The following is a 20,975-nucleotide window of genomic DNA, read 5'->3' as shown; positions in this document are numbered from 1 at the left end:
AAAATCATCAAGTAACTTTATTTGGGATACTTAATGAGTGAATGAGTCATGTTTAATTCACTCTCATGACAGACGTATCCTTATGTCTATCATTGGTCCTAATGTATAATCCCAATGGATTAGAAACAACTTTATAGCCAGTCAAAACAAAATACATAACTGTACATGATCTACATAGACCCCAATGTATATACTGCATAGTTTTACACATCAAGAGAATCAACAAGTCCCATTGATTTTACATGATCTATATAGATGCTAGGTGCTAGCCCCTTAGTCATCGGATCTGCAAGCATGCGGTCTGTACTGATGTGCTCAACTGTAATTTGATGACTAGCAATCTTTTCCTTTACAACAAGATACTTGGTGTCTAGATGCCTAGACCCACTTGAAAACTTGTTGTTATTGGAAAAAGCTACTGCTGCTGAATTATCACAAAAGAGCCTGAGTGGATGAGAAATAGAGTCCACAATCCTAAGATCTGTGATGAAGTTTCTCAGCCAAATCGCCTGTGATGTGGCCTCATAACAAGCAATATACTCTGCAGCCATTGTGGAAGGAGCAGTAATAGACTGCTTCTGGCTTTTCCATGAAACTGCTCCACCTGCTAGTAGGAAGACATATCCAGATGTTGACTTCCTAGTATCCGGGCAGCCGGCAAAATCAGAGTCCGTGAATCCTATAATCTCCAGCTTATCTGACCTCCTATATGTTAGCATGAAACCTGCAGTCCCTCGTAGATACCTAAATACCTTTTTGACAGCATCCCAATGAGCTTTGAAATCTACCAAGCAATCCAATGGCAAAAGCTATGTCAGGACGTGTGCACGTTTGTGCATACATAAGGCTGCCAATTGCAGACGCATAAGGTATATCTACCATCCCATCTCGTTCCAACTGATTTTTCGGGCATTGGGATTTGCTGAGTGTATCCCCTTTATGTATCGGAGCAGTATTGGATCTGCCTTTATGAAAATTAAACCTTTCCAGAATTTTATGGATGTAAGGTCTTTGAGACAGACCTAAAATACCCTTCGATCTATCTCTCAGAATTTCTATGCCAAGAACATAGGAAGCTTCACCCATATCTTTCATTTCAAAATTCTGAGCTAGAAAGGCTTTCGTATCATGTAGTAGGCCAAGATCATTACTAGCAAGCAGAATGTCGTCAACATATAGGACTAAAAATATAACTTTGCTCCCACTGAACTTTTGGTATATACATTGATCAACAACATTTTCCTTAAAACCATAAGTCAAAATCACCTCATTGAATTTGAGGTACCATTGTCGGGAGGATTGTTTTAGTCCATATATTGACTTTTTAAGTCTGCATACTAAGTGCTCCTGCCCATCTTGTGTGAATCCTTCAGGTTGAGTCATATAAACCTCTTCACACAAATCCCCATTTAAAAAAGCAGTTTTGACATCCATTTGATGTAGCTCAAGGTCAAAGTGAGCTACCAAAGCCATGATAATTCTGAAGGAGTCCTTTCTCGAGACTGGAGAGAAAGTCTCAGTGAAGTCAATACCTTCTTTCTGCGTGAATCCTTTGGCTACCAATCGGGCCTTGTATCTTTCTATATTACCTTTCGAATCTTGTTTGGTCTTGAAAATCCATCGACAACCAACAGGCTTCAAACCTTTAGGTAATACAACAAGATCCCAGACTTGGTTTTGAGCCATAGATTCAAGCTCATCTTTCATGGCATTGAACCACTCTTCAGATTTATTACTATTAATGGCTTCGGAAAAACTAAGGGGATCATCAACACATAGGCCATTTTCATGCAGGTAGACAATATAATCATTTGGTATGGCCGATCTTTTTTGTCTAGAGGATCTTCTCAATTCCAGCTGTTCTCCCACTGGTTCTTGCTGTGGGATAGCACCGGGTTCAGTAACTTGATGGAGCGACTCCTGTTCCACCTCCACATTTCGAGGTTCCTGAATTATGGGTTGCAATATTGAAAAAGGTATAAACCCATATGGAACAGGTCTAGAAGTCCCTTGTGAGGAAGAGTTTTGCTCTGCTAGTTCCTCGAACTCTATGTGTCGAGGTTGTGCATTGCCACTAATTGAGTCATCCTCTAAGAACTTCGCAGTTCTTGTTTCTATGATCTTGATATGGGATGATGGACAATAAAACCTATACCCTTTGGACCTTTCTGGATAACCGATAAAGAAACCTGATACGGTTCTATGGTCCAACTTCTTGATATGTGGGTTATACACCCTAGCCTCAGCTTTACAACCCCACGTGTGAAAATGTCTCAAACTCGGTTTCCTTCCTATCCATAACTCATAGGGTGTCTTTGGAACAGCTTTTGAAGGAACCCGATTCAAGATATACGTGGCTGTTTTTAAGGCTTCAGCCCATAAGAAAAGTGGTAGGTTAGAGAAACTCATCATACTTCTAACCATATCAATTAATGTGCGATTCCTCCTTTCAGCTATACCATTTTGGCTAGGTGTGCCAGGAGTGGTGTACTGAGGAACTATGCCACACTGTTCAAGAAACTTTGCGAAAGGACCAAGAGCTTGGCCTATGGCCGTCTGTCTACCAAAATACTCACCACCTCGATCTGATCTTACTACTTTAATTCTCTTACCAAGTTGGTTTTCTACCTCGGCTTTGAAGACTTTAAAAGCATCAAGTGCTTCAGATTTTTTCTTTAGTAAGTAGATATAACCAAATCGAGAATAGTCATCAGTAAAGGTAATGAAATATTTTTGGCCTGAAATACAATGCGGGAATGGTCCACAAATATCCGTATGAATCAAGTCAAGTGTTTCATCACTTCTTATGGCATTCTTAGAGGAAGTCTTGGTCAGCTTTCCCTTTATACAGTCCACGCAGACTCCAAAGTCAGAGAAGGTAATATCCAGTAACCCTTCTCTTATTAACCTTTGAATTCTCTCCTTGGAGATATGTCCTAATCTCCTATGCCATAAGAGAGATAATTGACTACTGGTTTCTTTATTTTTATGCAAGGTTACTAAAGATTGATTTTGGGTAGTATTAAGATGAATCTTATACAACCCATCAACCAGAATACCTGAACCAACACATTGGGATTTATAACATAACTGAAACTGGGAATTGATAAAACTAAAAGAAAATCCCAACATATCAAATTTAGATACAGAAATTAAATTTCTAGAAAAAACAGGAATATAAAGAGTGTTTTCTAGATCTAGTACGAAACCAGAATCTAGAATCAGCCTAAAAGTGCCAACTGAATGAACTTTTGAGTGCACGCCATTCCCAGTAATCACGTTGCGCTCATCCGCTCTTGGCAACCTGCTGTTCAGGTATCCCTGCATGGAATTTGCCACATGAACAGTGGCACCAGTGTCAATCCACCAAGTATTGAATGAAACAGATACTGAATGCATTTCAAGGATCACTGAAACAAAAGAATTACCTCTTTTCTGAAGCCACTTGGCATAACGAGGGCAATCCTTTTTCATATGTCCTTTCTTTCTGCAGAAGAAGCATCTACGTTCCTGAATGCTAGCTTGATTACCCTTTGCAGCTGACACCTGTTTAGCTTTCTTCTTTTCCGAGTCACGTCTAGCAAACCTGCTACTCTCTCTACTGGTACGTTTCTGTCCTTTATGAGAGATCATATTAATGCTAAGAGATCCCTCTTGCTTCAACCTGCCCTCCTCCTGAACACACATGGTTAGTAGTTCATTTACTGACCATATATCCTTATGTGTGTTATAGGAGATCTTGAAGGGTCCGAATTCATGCGGCAGGGAGTTCAAAATAAACTGCACCAGAAAAGAATCCGAGATAGTGATCTCGATCGCATTCAGCTGCGAAGCTATATCCCGCATCTCCATTATATGCTCTCAAATGGAGCCCGAACTGGAGTACCTCATGGAGGAGAGCTTTGCCATTAGGGTGCTAGCCAGTGCCTTGTTGGAGGAAGCAAACTGCTGATCTACTGCCTCCATAAATTCGTGGGCAGTCTGACGTTCAGGGATCGATCCCTTAATGTTCCTACCGACATGCGCCGACATCAGCAACAAACTTAGCCGATTTGAGCGCTCCCACTTATCATGAAAAGCCTTTTCTTCTAGCGTTGCACCTTCTGTAAGAGCGGGTGGCATATCAACTCTCAACGCTAGATCAAGATCCATGCACCCCAACAAAATAAGCATTCTTTCCTTCCACTCCGTATAGTTGGAACCGTTAAGGATTGGTTGAGAATTATTCATGGGTAACAATAGGGGAGCATTCATTGCTGAAAATAAACAGAAATAAGTAAAGAAAACACATCACAAGACATCCACACAAATATCCCAAGTCACTATGTGTTCATGAAACTAAAAAAGCTTGGGAACCCAAAATACAGCATACAAAAATTTAATGACATATTTTGGAGAGTAACCAAGTGCAACACCATATTTCCTCCCAGGGGCGGCCCAAGCCTTAGGCGGCCGCCTAAGGCCTCGGCCTAAAGGAAGGCCTCCGGCCCTCCACTCTCTAGCCTGGGATAGCCTTATCGCCCCTCATCGCCATCCTGGGATCGCCATGAATTTGGCTATCAGCTCCAGCTACCCAGTGGCCAGTGCCCATGATGGGATATTAGGAATCATAGCTGGCTACCTGGCTGCTGCCCTGCCTTAGTTGCCTATGAAGTACGAACGATCCAGCCTCCAGCCTCCAGGCATGGCCAACAAGCAACGGACAACGGGGCTATGGAGGGCCCTATGCCCCTATGATCCTCCATAGCCCGTCTTCTCCATCCGCCGGCCGTAGTCACCACTCACCAGTCCAAAATGGCAGAATCCCATCCGGCCATCCCAGATAAGAGAAAACCAGTAAACCAGAGAGAGTCCTCCTTCTAAACTTTTCTTTGGTTCTTCCTTCTTCCCTAGTTCCTCACTTCCTCCTGAGTCCTTACTCCTTAGTTCTTCAATCTTCGGTTCTTCCGAGTTCCGACTTCCGAGTTCTGTCCTTCGCCCATTTCCGGCCGTTCGCCACTCGCTCAGTCGCTCTCGCCGTCGTCGGTCCTCCCCGTCGGCACTCGGCCGAAGAGAGTGACGAGGGAATAAGGGAGGCGGCATCGCCGGCGTGACGGTGTCTCTTCTCCTTCAGTCCTTCTCGACCCAGCCCTCCATCCTCGCCACCGTCGCCTACTCGCCGGAGCCCGGAGGTGAGTTTCTGCCTTCCGAGAACGGCTTTAGGCCCTCTAGGGTGTTCTCTTTGTTGGGATACTTGGGTAATGGGAACAGACTACAGAGGAGGTATGAGAAAGAACCCAAGCATGACTTGTGTAACAAATTTAATGCTCAGGCACAGGGCCCAGCTCGATAACAAATTTAATGCTCATCCTTGATATCTTTCCTCCCTGGAACAGATTCAGAATCTGTTTGAAGAAATGCCAAAGCTAGTCTGAAAAATATGGGGGTCATTTATCACCTGAATCCTGCACAGCTTCTTCCAATTTAATTTCAAGATCAATTCTTTTAGCAATAAACTTCTGAATCTGAAGCTCCAACTCCTCAATCTTGGCCTGATATGTGCCAAGAGAAATCTTTGCAGCATCATTTGACTCTGCCTTTGGTCAAGTGACAGGCTCTTGAGTCTTGATGAGAATATGGTAGTCCTTTGCTCATCTGATTTTAAGAGAGCAGATATCAAGTATTCCTTTTCTTTAATAGTGGAGATTGCTTGTCTATATCTTTGTTCTGTTACTTCTGTACCAGACAATGCATGTTTAGTGGAGATTGCTAGACGAATTAATAGTGGAGATTGCTAGACGAATTATTTCTAAATAAATTTTAAAGTATTTTATATTTATTAAAAAATTTTATTATTATTTTTTTAAAAAGGCCTTATTTAGTGAATTCGCCTTAGGCCTCCAAATGCATTGGGCCGCCCCTGTTTCCTCCTTTGGAAGTAGATCTATAGCTGCTCTAGGTTCACCCATCCTGACAGTTAGCAACTGTCTGCAAGACTAGGAGTTCTAAAGTTTCCAATTTCTGTAGAGTCTGACACCTTTGGGCAGTCCAAATCTCTACAAAATATGTCACAGAAGACTCCCATCCTGCTCCATCCTGGGTCTAATATCATGTTCAGCCCTCCTTTGGGAGCAGACTAGACATGCTAGAACTCAGGTGCAAGATAGTGTGAACACAAATACATATGTGATGAACTTGTCAGATTTTTCTGCTTGAGGTTGCTTTGGCTTGCACTCAGACAGTCAAAAATGCAAGTTGACACCACCCATATATGTTACACAGAGATATATATATTATGCCTTCCATCAATCAATCATAAATTTAATCATGCTATATGAGCATACAAGGCATTAACACGTATAAAACATGTATATAGCATAATTAGAGATATGAAGCTTAATTGATTAGATTAGGGCTATAGGGCTCGACCAGGAACCTAAACATAACAATATCATCATCACAAATAAAAGAATAATAATGTCCGAAAAGTCCAATTATACAAACCAAAAGATGAATGATTACAACTTGGAAGCCACTGTTACAAACAGGCCCCATGAATATTACATAGAACTCATAATATAAGAACATTATCCAATAACCAGCAATATTCACAATTTAATCAGGTTCCTGGCCGCCCCAAAAACTATATAATAGCCCTTTTATTATTTTAACTGTCCATTGAAAAGGTTGTAACCTTACTGTTTAATGGTCCTGTTGAATGGGCTTTACACGTCCATTGCAGAGGAGATGCCAACCTCTCTCCTCTCAACGAAACAGTTAGAACCATTAATAATAACGGGACCATTAATAATAACCGATTTGAAAAACATCTCAAACGCGATGGAAACCGTTGAAAACGATCCACGATCTGACCAAGATGGCCGGCGATCGCGACTGTTACCACGCCCACACCACATTGGCTTCCCTCCGCCGTCGATCGCCGTGCCTCCGCCACCGATCGCCGTGCAGGAACAACAAGCGGCCAGAACTTGTCGTTGCCGACGCCCGGCAAACTTCCTCCGCCGGTCTAAACTGCTTCACGAACAGCCTAGATGGGAACAAAACACATCTAGGCTGCCGTGAAGGGCAGCCGAGCAGCCGGTGCCAGCCGTGGTCGCGTTGCGCATGCGGCCGGTGCCGGCTGTGGTCGCATTGTGCAGTGGGCATTGCGCGCGATGCAATCTCGGCCGCCGCCGACACTTCTGTTTTTTTTTTTTTTTAACCCAACGAAAAAAAAAACTTCCGAAAGGAAGGAGGAAGAAGGTGAATAGTGAAATCACAATTTCCACTGTTCACCCTGTTCAAATTCTCACTGTTCAAGTGATCAGTGAAATCATGATTTGGAAATCATGAGTTCACTGTTCACAGGGAATTACGTTTTCCATGTTCGAATGCAGAAGAGGCCGAGGAAAAATTTCAGGCTCTGATACCAATGTAAGTAAAATTCCCTGTGAAATAGATTTGTCAAATCCCTACCAAAATTCAGGAAAGAGAATAGTTACCCATAGAAGATGATTCCATTGTATTGGGTATTGGTTTCCGCTCCCTGAGACTTGATCTTTCTCTCGATATGGACAGAAGGGATATCCCACTTGATAGAAGAGAAAATGATCGATCAGTCTGGGAGGGGGACCAAGACCCTTTAAATACTAGTGGAGTTTCTCCCCATCAAAGATAACTCCCAAGATCCAACGGATGGGATCGTCACAATTAACCCAATAACCTTAAGCATTTATATAAGTGAAAGACCCAATAATCAATCACTTAGGCCCATCCGTGTGGGTCACACTTATGTGAATAGCTACGTGGTCACTTGGGCCACATCCAGAAGCTCATAAGCTTACACTGTTTGCATGCTTAATCTTATATACATTATATTTCATATATTGCAGTTTTATGATTCTTTGTTGCTTGATATTGAAGTTTTGTGCTTTTTCACTATGGATGTATTTGGATGTACTTTGAAAAATAAAAATTGTAGTATCCTATAATATCTAATATTCTTTGAAATTACAAAGTAACATTTTGGGTTAGTTGGTTTTCGATAGTAATAGAAGATGCTACAAAATCTTTTACATGGTGAAATTAGAAAATCTTACTTAAAGTAACAATTCCTATCTCTTATTTTCTTTTGAAATTTATTTTTGAGTTTCTTGAGAAGAAGGAAAAGTCTCAATTTTTTTAAAATTCTAAAACTTTTGAATTAAACAGTAGACAAAATAATAATTTTAAAATTTATAATGTTTAAATTTTATCTAAGTTTTTTGGAACTTTTTGGTTGCACGCAGCTCATGACTTGCGAAGATAAGCAAAAAAAAATGATTTATTTTTCTAATTTATTAGGCTTTTCTCATTAAACATATTTTTCGGGAGGGCGGAATATTATTGTAACAAATTGGCTTCACCTAATCCGGCTCTGCAATGTATTTTTTTTTCCAATTCGAATTTTTGTAGTCGTTTATCGAAATAAGGTGTGATATAGAAACTTTGTCTATCATTCATTTTGGAATGGTTGATGGCACCTCATGGTTATTCTGTCAAAATATATATATAACAATAAGCACCAGTTGATTCATGCAGATTGTAAGTTCAACAAGGACATGCCACCTTTCAAAAAAAATAAAAAATAAAAAATATTACATGTAATGAATGATGATGGATGACAACTGGAGCAGTTCCATTATATAAAGGAAGGACAAGACAACAATAGCAAGGAAAAATGGTTGTTTACCCGACCTTTTTTTTCTGCACCTTTTTTATTCTTCAGTCTAGCCTCTCTCTTCTGCTGACGTTAAGAAGAGGCCAAATCCATCATCTTAATGAATTCGGCATGCATGGACTCGTTCAACTGATTCCGATACGACCCTCGAAAATAAAAGGCATATCAAATCGATTATTTTTTTATTTGTTTCTGTTTCAATATGCAATTCTATAATTTTTTGTATCTAATTGTTGCTGGAAATTGGACCCAGGATGACCACTGGGTGAGAAAGGAGGAGCTCCGTCGTCTGGCAGTGGGTGGCGATTCATCAGCAGGCGGGCGTCCTCCAGGAGACCTGCAAAAAAGCCAGTGGCCGGGATTTCCGGCGCCGGCCCTCCGATGCCTAAGTCAGAGGGGGGAAAGATATATGGGAGAAAATATGTTCAAAGTTTCAGCCTCCAGCCTCCCTCCAGGTAGGAGGATTCTCCTTTTATAGAGGGGCGCTGGGTTACCTGTGATGTGATGGGGCGAGGTTGCCGTACAACCGAGCACTTCGCATGAATTGATACACGATCATGCGAATTAATGTCCTGCCGTAGAGGATGAGGTCGGAATCAGGGAGTTGTCACGGCTGACTGGACGCGGCCGAGCTGATTTGCCGTGGAGGACTGGAGATCCGTAGATAACGGGTGCCACGCGCATTAATTATTTGAGTAAGCCGGAGACACGCATTAATTGTGGAGTAAGCCAGGGATATGCATTAATTGTGGAGTAAGCCGGAGATCTGCAGAGGCCACGCGTATTAAATAGTAGGGGCTGTGGCAGGGTATGGTCTCTGATCGGACTACAGAAGAATGTGACCGCGGTAGGTGAGTGGCGAGGTCGGACTCCCGAGGTGGCGAGCTCCGAGGTCGGGGGCGCGGTCGGGCACCAGGTTGGGAGCTCGGAGGTCGGGCGCATCCGAGGTCAAGAGTTCCGAAGTCGGGCGCCCCTAATCACATGTCTTGTGATGTGTTCACGTGCTTTGGGGCGGTCCATATTATCCCAACACTACCCTCGACTTCCGAGTTCGGGCCGCTTGCGTGCTCGGACGTGGGAAGTAGTTGTCTTTAGTGCTGTGGTGGGTGCCAGGGGGCTTTAAATTATTCCGGCGCTCCGCGCGCTTCGGGGCGTTTTTAATGAGAGGAGATGGGGCGACGTCTTTTCGTCCTCCAAGGCTGTTTCGTGAGGCGGGCTCATGATGGGGCCCCGAAATTCAACGCGGCATTGCCTCGATTGCGTATTCGAGGCGCTAACCTAAAATAAATATACCGTTTCAGTTTTCGGGGCCGACACGTGGCGCAATCCAAACGGGAGGCGGGATCTAGCCCTGCCGATCCGGGTCATCCGAAAGGTCTATATAAACCCCTCGACCTAGCCCTAAAAAGTTCTTGCTTGGCTGCTTCTCTTTCTTCCTCTGTTTCTAACTTCCGTTCGTCTTTCTCAGTCGTAACCGGGCCTTCTGGCGGCGCCTCGAGGCGATTTCCCCCCGTAGGTCACCTCCCTTCTTTAGTTAGGAGTGCTCTTCCTCATTTTCTTTGTTTCCCTTTGTCCTCCGCTTTTTCTTCACTTTGTCCTGAAGATGGGTTTTGGTCCGAATGAAGTCGGATCTAGTCTATCGGAGGAGGAACTGGAGCTGGTTCATTCCCGGTTCTTTTTCTGGCCCAGGTTTCATCTTGAACCTGCGGGGCCGGAGGATCGGGTAACGCGACCGCCTCCAGGTCGGATCGAGGTGCATGTCGAAACACTCTGGGCTGGCCTGCAGTTCCCCCTCCACGAGTTTGTGAATGGCTTGCTGGTGGAGTATCAACTCGTCCCAGCACAGCTCGCTCCGAACTCGTAGAGGATCATAGTCGGATTTTTGTCCTTTTGCCTTGTGCATGAGATCCCGGCTTTGATAGGTCTTTTCCACCAGTATTTTTTACTGAAAACGAACCCGACGGATGAAAAGTGGTTATACTTTGCCTTCCGAGGTGCTATATCCCTCTTTCGAGGTGCCCCTTCCTCTATTCATGAGTGGAAGGGGAGATTTTTCTTTCTTGCGTCCGAGGTGTCGTGGGGATTTGACCCGAGGTGGGGACATTCCTGACTGAAGGCCTTCAACAGGCTCTCCGAGCTCACGTCGGACGAGCTGAGGGTTTTCAACGCCCTGCAGGGGCTCGGAAAGGATATCAACTTGGCCAACCTCCTAAGCGAGGAGGCCTTGGTGAACATCGGCCTGACCTCGGCGCGCCCCGCGGGTAAGAGTGGTCATATTACTTCGTTTTTGTTTTATTTGTTTCTTTCTCCTTTTACTTAGAGTTTTTCTCCTTTTCTTGTTTCAGATATCCCACACATGCCGACCAACAACGCGTCTCTTTTCTCTCGATTGAAGAGGAGGTCAGCTGAGGTCGGCGGGGCTCTCCTCGAGCCCCGAAAGAAAGCGAAGACGGCCTCCATTTCCGCCCCTGTCGGGACAAGGGGTTCTGGGGTCGGAACATCGTCGGCCCCTTGGGAGAAGGCCCCAGCGGTCGAGCGCGCGAGTTCGGCTTCTGAAGAGGCGTCCGAGTCGGCACCTCCGGCCTGTCCGGCTCCCGTTGCTCAACGGGTAGGCCGGAATGTTGTCCGTTTACGGCGGTCGGGGATCGAGCCGAGCAAGGGTCCCGGGGTTCCGAGTGCACCTCGGCCTACCACTGTGAGCTCGGCCGGACCGAGCTCGTCGGGGCCCGGGGGACGTCCTGGGAAAGGACCTGTCGACCCGAAATCCCCTGTTCGCGAGGGCAGCTCGGCCCTCGAAGATGCTGATGTTGCGCGCGCGGTTTTCCGCCGCGCGATGCTCCTGGCCGACCGGGCCAAGTTGGAGGCCCTCAGGTTCGAGGAGATCATCGATCAAACATACTGTAATGCCATTCGGGTAAGTTATTCTTCCATTTTGCTTTCAGCCATCCGCATTTCCTTTATCCTTTCTTACTGTCGCTTTCCTTGCAGCATGTTCAGGAAATCGACACTCTGGTGTTCATCGCCTTGGGTTGCCAGAATGAATCTCGGCGATTCCAGAAACAGCTGGAATCGGCCGAGAAGAGGCTCGCCGAGTCGGAGGCCGCGTTGGCCGAGGCCTTCGCGCGGAGGGAGGCCACCGAGGCCGGGCGGCTCGCGGTCGTTAGCGAGCTCGAGGAAGAGAGGGCCGCCCACTCCTTAACAAGGTCCAAGCTGCGCGCCACCGAGGCGCGACTAACGGAGTCTTGCTCCGAAGCCACGGGATTCAGATATGAAGGCGGGGTTCTCCGCTTGAAGGTCGAGCAGCTCGAGGCTCGAGTGAAGAGGGCGCTCGAGCAGCTCTTCAAAGAGTCGGAGGAGTTCCGCGATATGTTGGAGGAGGAGACCGTGGACGGGTTCCTCTGGGGTTTCGAAAACTTCCGGTGGCAGATGATGCGGTTCTACCCTCAGCTCGACCTTTCGGAAATTCGGCCGAGATCGGGGCTTGGCAATGGGAGGGAGTCCGATCTGCCCTCGTCGCTCAAGGAGGAGGAGGCTGAGATCGAAGCCGCCGACGCGGGGGTCGGGGGAGGAGCCACCGGGGCCGAGCAAGTGGTTCGGGCGACTCTCGCAGAGGGGACTTCCGAGGTCGCCAACGGAGCTGCACCTGCTCCTACAGAGGAGGGTCCCGAGCTAATCCCTGCGAAGGTCCCCCATGTGATCATCGCGGATGATCCCGGTGCTGGCGAGGCCGGAGCTCCCTAGGAGTTGTTTTTCTCTCCTCCTTTTGTAAGTGAGTTCGGCCTTTGAATACGGCCGAACCTTAATTTTGTACTCGGCCTTTAAGCCTCTATTAAGAAAAAGTTCTTCTCTATATTTATGCTTGTCTCTTTTTGCATAGTAGGTAAATTTTTACCTGGGCTGCTTAAATCAAATTCCTCTTCCGCAAATTTCTCTAAGTGTTCAATCTCGGCTATGTCCATAGACCTAGATTATGGTGGCATTTGCTAGATTGTTGGACCTAGCTCTGATAGGGATCGCGCTAAGGCTCCGTGCTTAGATTTTAAGAAAATCCGCCAAGCCTTCGAGCTCGGGCTTCGAAGATGTCCCGCTAATCCTTTAGGCTTAGACTCCAGAAATTTAGCCAAGTCCTTGGGCTCGGTTTCTAGGGTAAGCTTATTAAAGCTTTAAGGTCGGATTCCGACGGGATACTGCCAGACCTTCGGATTTGTCTTCTGGAAAATTTTGCCGAGTCTTTGGGCTCGGCTTCCAGAGTAGGCTTTAAGGTCGGACTCCGAAGAGGTCCTGGACCGAGGTTAGGCCATTATCGGGGCCTTCGCGCCCATTAATCTCGAACTCGGTTGGAGTGTCGACAGGTAGAATCCAAACTTACGGTGAGCGCTTTGGCGCCTCCGGGCTTAGCCATGGTATCCTTGGGCGGAGCTCGAAGTAGTCGCCACAAGCCATCTCGGCTTGGATCAGCGTTTGAAGTCAGCCAAGCCCTCACTCGGAGGGGTCCGGAATAAACGAGGATCGAGCTGTAGATCGGTGCACGGGGTCGAGAAGACCTCGGCTCATAGTTGGTTTAGAAGGGCATCCCGACCTTGGTCGGGGGAGGCCCTCGTTTTGGTCGGGATTTTGTCGATCGTTATAGTATATAACGAGTAGATGTAATAGGGCAGGCGCTAGATAGAAAGTACCTTTCGCCCCGTTGGAGCCGAGCACCTTACGTCGAGCTAGGCAGTTCCGCTCTACGGTAGATTCTTCGAGGCGTTCTTCGGTTCATAGTTCGCTTCCGTAGGCGACGCCATCTGCCGTGGAAGTCTGCTTTAGGCGCGCCCACATTCATTTTGGAATAAGGTGTGATATAGAAACTTTATCTATCATTCATTTTGGAATGGTTGATGGCACTCCATGGTTATTCTGTCAATATATATATATATATATATATATATATATATATATATAACAATAAGCACCGGTTGATTCATGCAGATTGTAAGTTCAACAAGGACATGCCACCTTTCAAAAAAAATAAAAAAAAAAAATGTTACATGTAATGAATGATGATGGATGACAACTGGAGCAGTTCCATTATATAAAGGAAGGACAAGACAACAATAGCAAGGAAAAATGGTTGTTTACCCGACCTTTTTTTTCTGCACCTTTTTTTATTCTTCAGTCTAGCCTCTCTCTTCTGCTGACGTTAAGAAGAGGCCAAATCCATCATCTTAATGAATTCGGCATGCATGGACTCGTTCAACTGATTCCGATACGACCCTCGAAAATAAAAGGCATTTCAAATCGATTATTTTTTTATTTGTTTCTGTTTCAATATGCAATTCTAATAGGATTCCAAAATAATTTTTGTATCTGATTGTTGTTGAAAATTGGACCCGAAGGTGACCACTGGGTGAGAAAAGAGGAGCTCCATCGTCTGGCAGTGGGTGGCGATTCATCAGCAGGCGGGCGTCCTCCAGGAGACCTGTAAAAAAGCCGATGGCCGAAGTTTCCGGCGCCGGCCCTCTGATGCCTAAGTCAGAGGGGGGAAAGATATATGGGAGAAAATATGTTCAAAGTTTCAGCCTCCAGCCTCCCTCCAAGTAGAAAGATTCTCCTTTTATAGAGGGGCGCTGGATTACCTGTGATGTGATGGGGCGAGGTTGCCGTACAACCGAGCACTTCGCATGAATTGATACACGATCATGCGAATTAATGTCCTGCCGTAGAGGATGAGGTCGGAATCAGGGAGTTGTCACGGCTGACTGGACGCGGCCGAGCTGATTTGCCGTGGAGGACTGGAGATCCGTAGATAACGGGTGCCACGCGCATTAATTATTTGAGTAAGCCGGAGACACGCATTAATTGTGGAGTAAGCCGGGGATACGCATTAATTGTGGAGTAAGCCGGAGATCTGCAGAGACCACGCGCATTAAATGGTAGGGGCTGTGGCAGGGTATGGTCTCTGATCGGGCTACAGAAGAATGTGACCGCGGTAGGTGAGTGGCGAGGTCGGACTCCCGAGGTGGCGAGCTCCGAGGTCGGGGGCGCGGTCGGGGCACCAGGTTGGGAGCTCGGAGGTCGGGCGCATCCGAGGTCAAGAGTTCCGAAGTCGGGCGCCCCTAATCACATGTCTTGTGATGTGTTCACGTGCTTTGGGGCGGTCCATATTATCCCAACACTACCCTCGACTTCCGAGTTCGGGCCGCTTGCGTGCTCGGACGTGGGAAGTAGTTGTCTTTAGTGCTGTGGTGGGTGCCAGGGGGCTTTAAATTATTCCGGCGCTCCGCGCGCTTCGGGGCGTTTTTAATGAGAGGAGATGGGGCGACGTCTTTTTCGTCCTCCAAGGCTGTTTCGTGAGGCGGGCTCATGATGGGGCCCCGAAATTCAACGGGGCACTGCCTCGATTGCGTATTCGAGGCGCCAATCTAAAATAAATATACCGTTTCAGTTTTCGGGGCCGACACGTGGCGCAATCCAAACGGGAGGCGGGATCCAGCCCTGCCGATCCGGGCCGTCGGAAAGGTCTATATAAACCCCTCGACCTGGCCCTAAAAAGGTCTTGCTTGGCTGCTTTCTCTTTCTTCCTCTGTTTCTAACTTCCGTTCGTCTTTCTCAGTCGTAACCGGGCCTTCTGGCGGTGCCTCGAGGCGATTTTCCCCCCCGTAGGTCACCTCCCTTCTTTAGTTAGGAGTGTTCTTCCTCTTTTTCTTTGTTTCCCTTTGTCCTCCGCTTTTTCGTCACTTTGTCCTGAAGATGGGTTCTGGTCCGAATGAAGTCGGATCTAGTCTATCGGAGGAGGAACTGGAGCTGGTTCATTCCCGGTTCTTTTTCTGGCCCAGGTTTCATCTTGAACCTGCGGGGCCGGAGGATCGGGTAACGCGACCGCCTCCAGGTCGGATCGAGGTGCATGTCGAAACACTCTGGGCTGGCCTGCAGTTCCCCCTCCACGAGTTTGTGAATGGCTTGCTGGTGGAGTATCAACTCGTCCCAGCACAACTCGCTCCGAACTCGTGGAGGATCATAGTCGGATTTTTGTCCTTTTGCCTTGCGCATGGGATCCCGGCTTCGATAGGTCTTTTCCACCGGTGTTTTTTTACTGAAAACGAACCCGGCGGATGAAAAGTGGTTATACTTTGCCTTCCGAGGTGCTATATCCCTCTTCCGAGGTGCCCCTTCCTCTATTCATGAGTGGAAGGGGAGATTTTTCTTTCTTGCGTCCGAGGTGTCGTGGGATTTGACCCGAGGTGGGGAAATTCCCGACTGAAGGCCCTCAACAGGCTCTCCGAGCTCACGTCGGACGAGCCGAGGGTTTTCAACGCCCTGCGGGGGCTCGGAAAGGATATCAACTTGGCCAACCTCCTAAGCGAGGAGGCTTTGGTGAACGTCGGCCTGACCTCGGCGCGCCCCGCGGGTAAGAGTGGTCATATTACTTCGTTTTTGTTTTATTTGTTTCTTTCTCCTTTTACTTAGAGTTTTTCTCCTTTTCTTGTTTCAGATATCCCACACATGCCGACCAGCAACGCGTCTCTTTTCTCTCGGGTGAAGAGGAGGTCAGCTGAGGTCGGCGGGGCTCTCCTCGAGCCCCGAAAGAAAGCGAAGACGGCCTCCATTTCCGCCCCTGTCGAGACGAGGGGTTCTGGGGTCGGAACATCGTCGGCCCCCTGGGAGAAGGCCCCAGCGGCCGAGCGCGCGAGCTCGGCTTCTGAAGAGGCGTCCGAGTCGGCACCTCCGGCCTGCCCGGCTCCCGTTGCTCAACGGGCAGGCCGGAATGTTGTCCGTTTACGGCAGTCGGGGACCGAGCCGAGCAGGGGTCCCGGGGTTCCGAGTGCACCTCGGCCTACCACTGTGAGCTCGGCCGGACCGAGCTCGTCGGGGCCCGGGGGACGTCCTGGGAAAGGACCTGTCGACCCAGAATCCCCTGTTCGCGAGGGCAGCTCGGCCCTCGAAGATGCTGATGTTGCACGTGCGGTTTTCCGCCGCGCGATGCTCCTAGCCGACCGGGCCAAGTTCGAGGCCCTCAGGTTCGAGGAGATCATCGATCAAACATACTGTAATGCCGTTTGGGTAAGTTATTCTTCCATTTTGCTTTCATCCATCCGCATTTCCTTTATCCTTTCTTACTGTTGCTTTCCTTGCAGCATGTTCAGGAAATCGACACTCTGGTGTTCATCGCCTCGAGATACCAGAATGAATCTCGGCGATTCCAGAAACAGCTGGAATCGGCCGAGAAGAGGCTCGCGGAGTCGGAGGCCGCGTTGGCCGAGGCCCTCGCGCGGAGGGAGGCCACCGAGGCCGGGCAGCTCGCGATCGTTAGCGAGCTCAAGGAAGAGAGGGCCGCCCGCTCCTTAACAAAGTCCAAGCTGCGCGCCGCCGAGGCGCGACTAACGGAGTCTTGCTCCGAAGCCATGGGATTCAGATATAAAGGCGGGGTTCTCCGCCTGAAGGTCGAGCAGCTCGAGGCTCGAGAGAAGAGGGTGCTCGAGCAGCTCTTCAAAGAGTCGGAGGAGTTCCGCGATATGTTGGAGGAGGAGACCGTGGACGGGTTCCTCTGGGGCTTCGAAAACTTTCGGTGGTAGATGACGCAGTTCTGCCCTCAGCTCGACCTTTCGGAAATTCGGCCGAGATCGGGGCTTGGCAATGGAAGGGAGTCCGATCTGCCCTCGTCGCTCGAGGAGGAGGAGGCTGAGATCGAAGCCGCCGACGCAGGGGTCGGGGGAGGAGCCACCGGGGCCGAGCAAGTGGTTCGGGCGACTCTCGCAAAGGGGACTTCCGAGGTCGCCAATGGAGCTGCACATGCTCCTATAGAGGAGGGTCCCGAGCTAATCCCTACCAAGGTCCCCCATGTGATCATCGCGGATGATCCCGATGCTGGCGAGGCCGGAGCTCCCTAGGAGTTGTTTTTCTCTCCTCCTTTTGTAAGTGAGTTCGGCCTTTGAATACGGCCGAACCTTAATTTTGTACTCGGCCTTTAAGCCTCTATTAAAGAAAAAGTTCTTCTCTATATTTATGCTTGTCTTTTTTTTGCATAGTAGGTAAATTTTTACCTTGGCTGCTTAAATCAAATTCCTCTTCCGCAAATTTCTCTAAGTGTTCAATCTCGGCTAGGTCCATAGACCTAGATTCTGGTGGCGTTTGCTAGATTGTTGGACCTAGCTCTGATAGGGATCGCGCTAAGGCTCCGTGCTTAGATTTTAAGAAAATCCGCCAAGCCTTCGAGCTCGGGCTCCGAAGATGTCCCGCTGATCCTTTAGGCTTAGACTCTAGAAATTTAGCCAAGTCCTTGGGCTCGGTTTCTAGGGTAAGCTTATTAAAGCTTTAAGGTCGGATTCCGAAGGGATCCTGCCAGACCTTCGGATTTGTCTTCTGAAAAATTTTGCCGAGTCTTTGGGCTCGGCTTCCAGAGTAGGCTTTAAGGTCGGACTCCGAAGAGGTCCTGGACCGAGGATAGGCCATTGTCGGGGCCTTCGCGCCCATTAATCTCGAACTCGGTTGGAGTGTCGACAGGTAGAATCCAAACTTACGTTGAGCGCTTTGGCGCCTCCGGGCTTAGCCATGGTATCCTTGGGCGGAGCTCGAAGTAGTCGCCACAAGCCATCTCGGCTTGGATCAGCGTTTGAAGTCGGCCAAGCCCTCACTCGGAGGGGTCCGGAATAAACGAGGATCGAGCTGTAGATCGGTGCATGGGGTCGAGAAGACCTCGGCTCATAGTTGGTTCAGAAGGGCATCCCGACCTTGGTCGGGGGAGGCCCTCGTTTCGGTCGGAATTTTGTCGATCGTTATAGTATATAACGAGTAGATGTAATAGGGCAGGCGCTAGATAGAAAGTACTTTTCGCCCCGTTGGAGCCGAGCACCTTACATCGAGGTAGGCAGTTCCGCTCTGCGGTAGGTTCTTCGAGGCGTTCTTCGGTTCATAGTTCGCTTCCGTAGGCGACGCCATCTGCCGTGGAAGTCTGCTTTAGGTGCGTCTACATGCTGGGAGGTCCGTGCAGGAGCCACTCCGTCGTTGAAGGCCACGGGGGTCCACGAGGGTCCTACCCCGCTCTTGTCTTTCCGAGGTCGAGGGAGTTTGGGACTCAACGGTCGACACACGGGGCATCCCGACCTTGGTCGAGGTATTGAGCATAAGATCGAGGGAGCTGGGGCTCACTATCGACCTGGTGACACTTTCCGAGGTCGAGGAAGTTTGGAACTCTACGGTCGACGCACAGGGCATCCCGACCTTGGTCGAAGTATCGAGCCAAGCTTGGGCTCGCTGTCGACCTGGTGACACTTTCCGAGGTCGAGGGAGTTTGGGACTCTACGGTCGACACACGGGGCATCCCGACTTTAGTCTAGGTATCGAGCATAAGGTCGAGGGAGCTTGGGCTCGCTGTCGACCTGGTGACGTTTTTCGCGGTCGAGGGAGTTTGGGACTCTACAGTTGACACACGGGGCATCCCGACCTTAGTCGAGGTATCGAGCATGAGGTCGAGGGAGCTTGGGCTCGTTGTCGACCTGGTGATACTTTCCGAGGTCGAGGGAGTTTGTAACTCTACGGTCGACACACGGGGCATCCTGACCTTAGTCGAGGAATCGAGCACGAGGTCGAGGGAGCTTGGGCTCGCTGTCGACCTGGAGACGCTTTTCGAGGTCGAGAGAGTTTGAGACTCTACGGTCGACACACGGGGCATCCCGACCTTAGTCGAGGGATCGTGCGCAAGGTCGAGGGGTCTGAGAACGTACTGTCGACCTGCGACACTTTCCGACGTCGAGGGAGTTTGGGACTCTACGGTCGACACACGGGGCATCCCGACCTTAGTCGAGGGATCGAGCACGAGGTCGAGGGAGCTTAGGCTCGCTGTCGACCTAGTGACGCTTCCCGAGGTCGAGGGAGTTTGGGACTCTACGGTCGATACACGGGGCATCCCGACCTTAGTCGAGGGATCGTGCGCAAGGTCGAGGGGTCTGGGAACGCACTGTTGACCTGCGACGCTTCTCGAGGTCGAAGGAGTTTGGGACTCTATGGTCGACACATGGGGCATCCCGACCTTAGTCGAGGTATCAAGCACGAGGTCGAGGGAGCTTGGGCTCGCTGTCGACCTGGTGACGCTTTCCGAAGTCGAAAAAGTTTGGAACTCTACGGTCGACACACGGGGCATCCCGACCTTAGACGAGGAATCGTGCGAAAGGTCGAGGGGTCTGGGAACGCACTGTCGACCTGCGACGCTTTTCGAGGTCGAGGGAGTTTGGGACTCTACGGTCGACACACGGGGCATCCCGATCTTAGTCAAGATTTTTGAGGGAGATCGAGACTGAACTCGATATCGACGCGGTGGGGCGTTCCAGGCTCTGCTGGGGCACTCGAGCTTGGTCGGGCATCCGAGCTTGGTCGGGTTTCCTGAGATTCATGAACATCCCGTTATCAAAAAGAGTATGAAATAATTAATGGAGAACCGTAAGCGAATTATTACAAGTGGAGGGTGAGAGTTGTGTTCCCATTTGTCGACAACCCTCGAGGGGTTTATTGGTAGTACATCCGAAGATTCTCGGAGTTCCAGCTTCGAGGGATGAAAGTTCCCTCAAGTGGCTCCAATTTGTACGCTCCGGGCCGCTGGACTCGCGCGACCCGGTAAGGTCCTTCCCAGTTTAGGGCTAGCTTTCCTTGCTCGGTTGGCTGAGAGGCTTCAGTTCTTCTGAGGACGAGATCTCCCACTTTGAAAAGCTTGGGCTTGACTTTGGAGTTGTAGTACTGGGTCGTTTTCTGCCGGTATCTCGCCATGCGGACTCGGGCGGCTTCCCTTGTCTCTTCGATGAGGTCCAAGTTGTTCCTGAGCCGAGAGAAGTTGGAGTCGGCGTCATAATGCTCCACTCTCGAGGAGGGGAGACCGATTTTCAATGGGATGACAGCCTCCGTACCGTATGCCAGGTTGAAAGGGGTTTCTCCTATGGGTAGTTCTCGACCCACTGTCCTTTGGACCAGTCGAGCCTGGCCTTGAGCTCCTGCAAAATAGTGCGATTTGTTACCTCGGTTTCTCCATTTGTTTGGGGATGGGCGACCGAGGTGAAGCGGTGGTCGATGCCGAGTTTGGAGCAAAATTCTCTAAAACGAATGTTGTCGAACTGGCGGCCGTTGTCGGATATGAGGATGCGAGGAAGTCCGAATCTGCAGATGATCGACTTCCACACAAAGTTCCGCATTTTCTGCTCGGTGATCCGGGCCACTAGTTCAGCTTCGACCTACTTGGTGAAGTAGTCGATGGAGACAACCAGAAATTTTCTCTATCCGGTTGCCAGGAAAAATGGCCCCAGGATGTCGA

The sequence above is a fragment of the Phoenix dactylifera genome, chromosome 6 (assembly GCF_009389715.1).
Source record: "Phoenix dactylifera cultivar Barhee BC4 chromosome 6, palm_55x_up_171113_PBpolish2nd_filt_p, whole genome shotgun sequence".
In the NCBI taxonomy this organism is placed as follows: Eukaryota; Viridiplantae; Streptophyta; class Magnoliopsida; order Arecales; family Arecaceae; genus Phoenix; species Phoenix dactylifera.
This window is presented reverse-complemented; position numbering follows the sequence as displayed.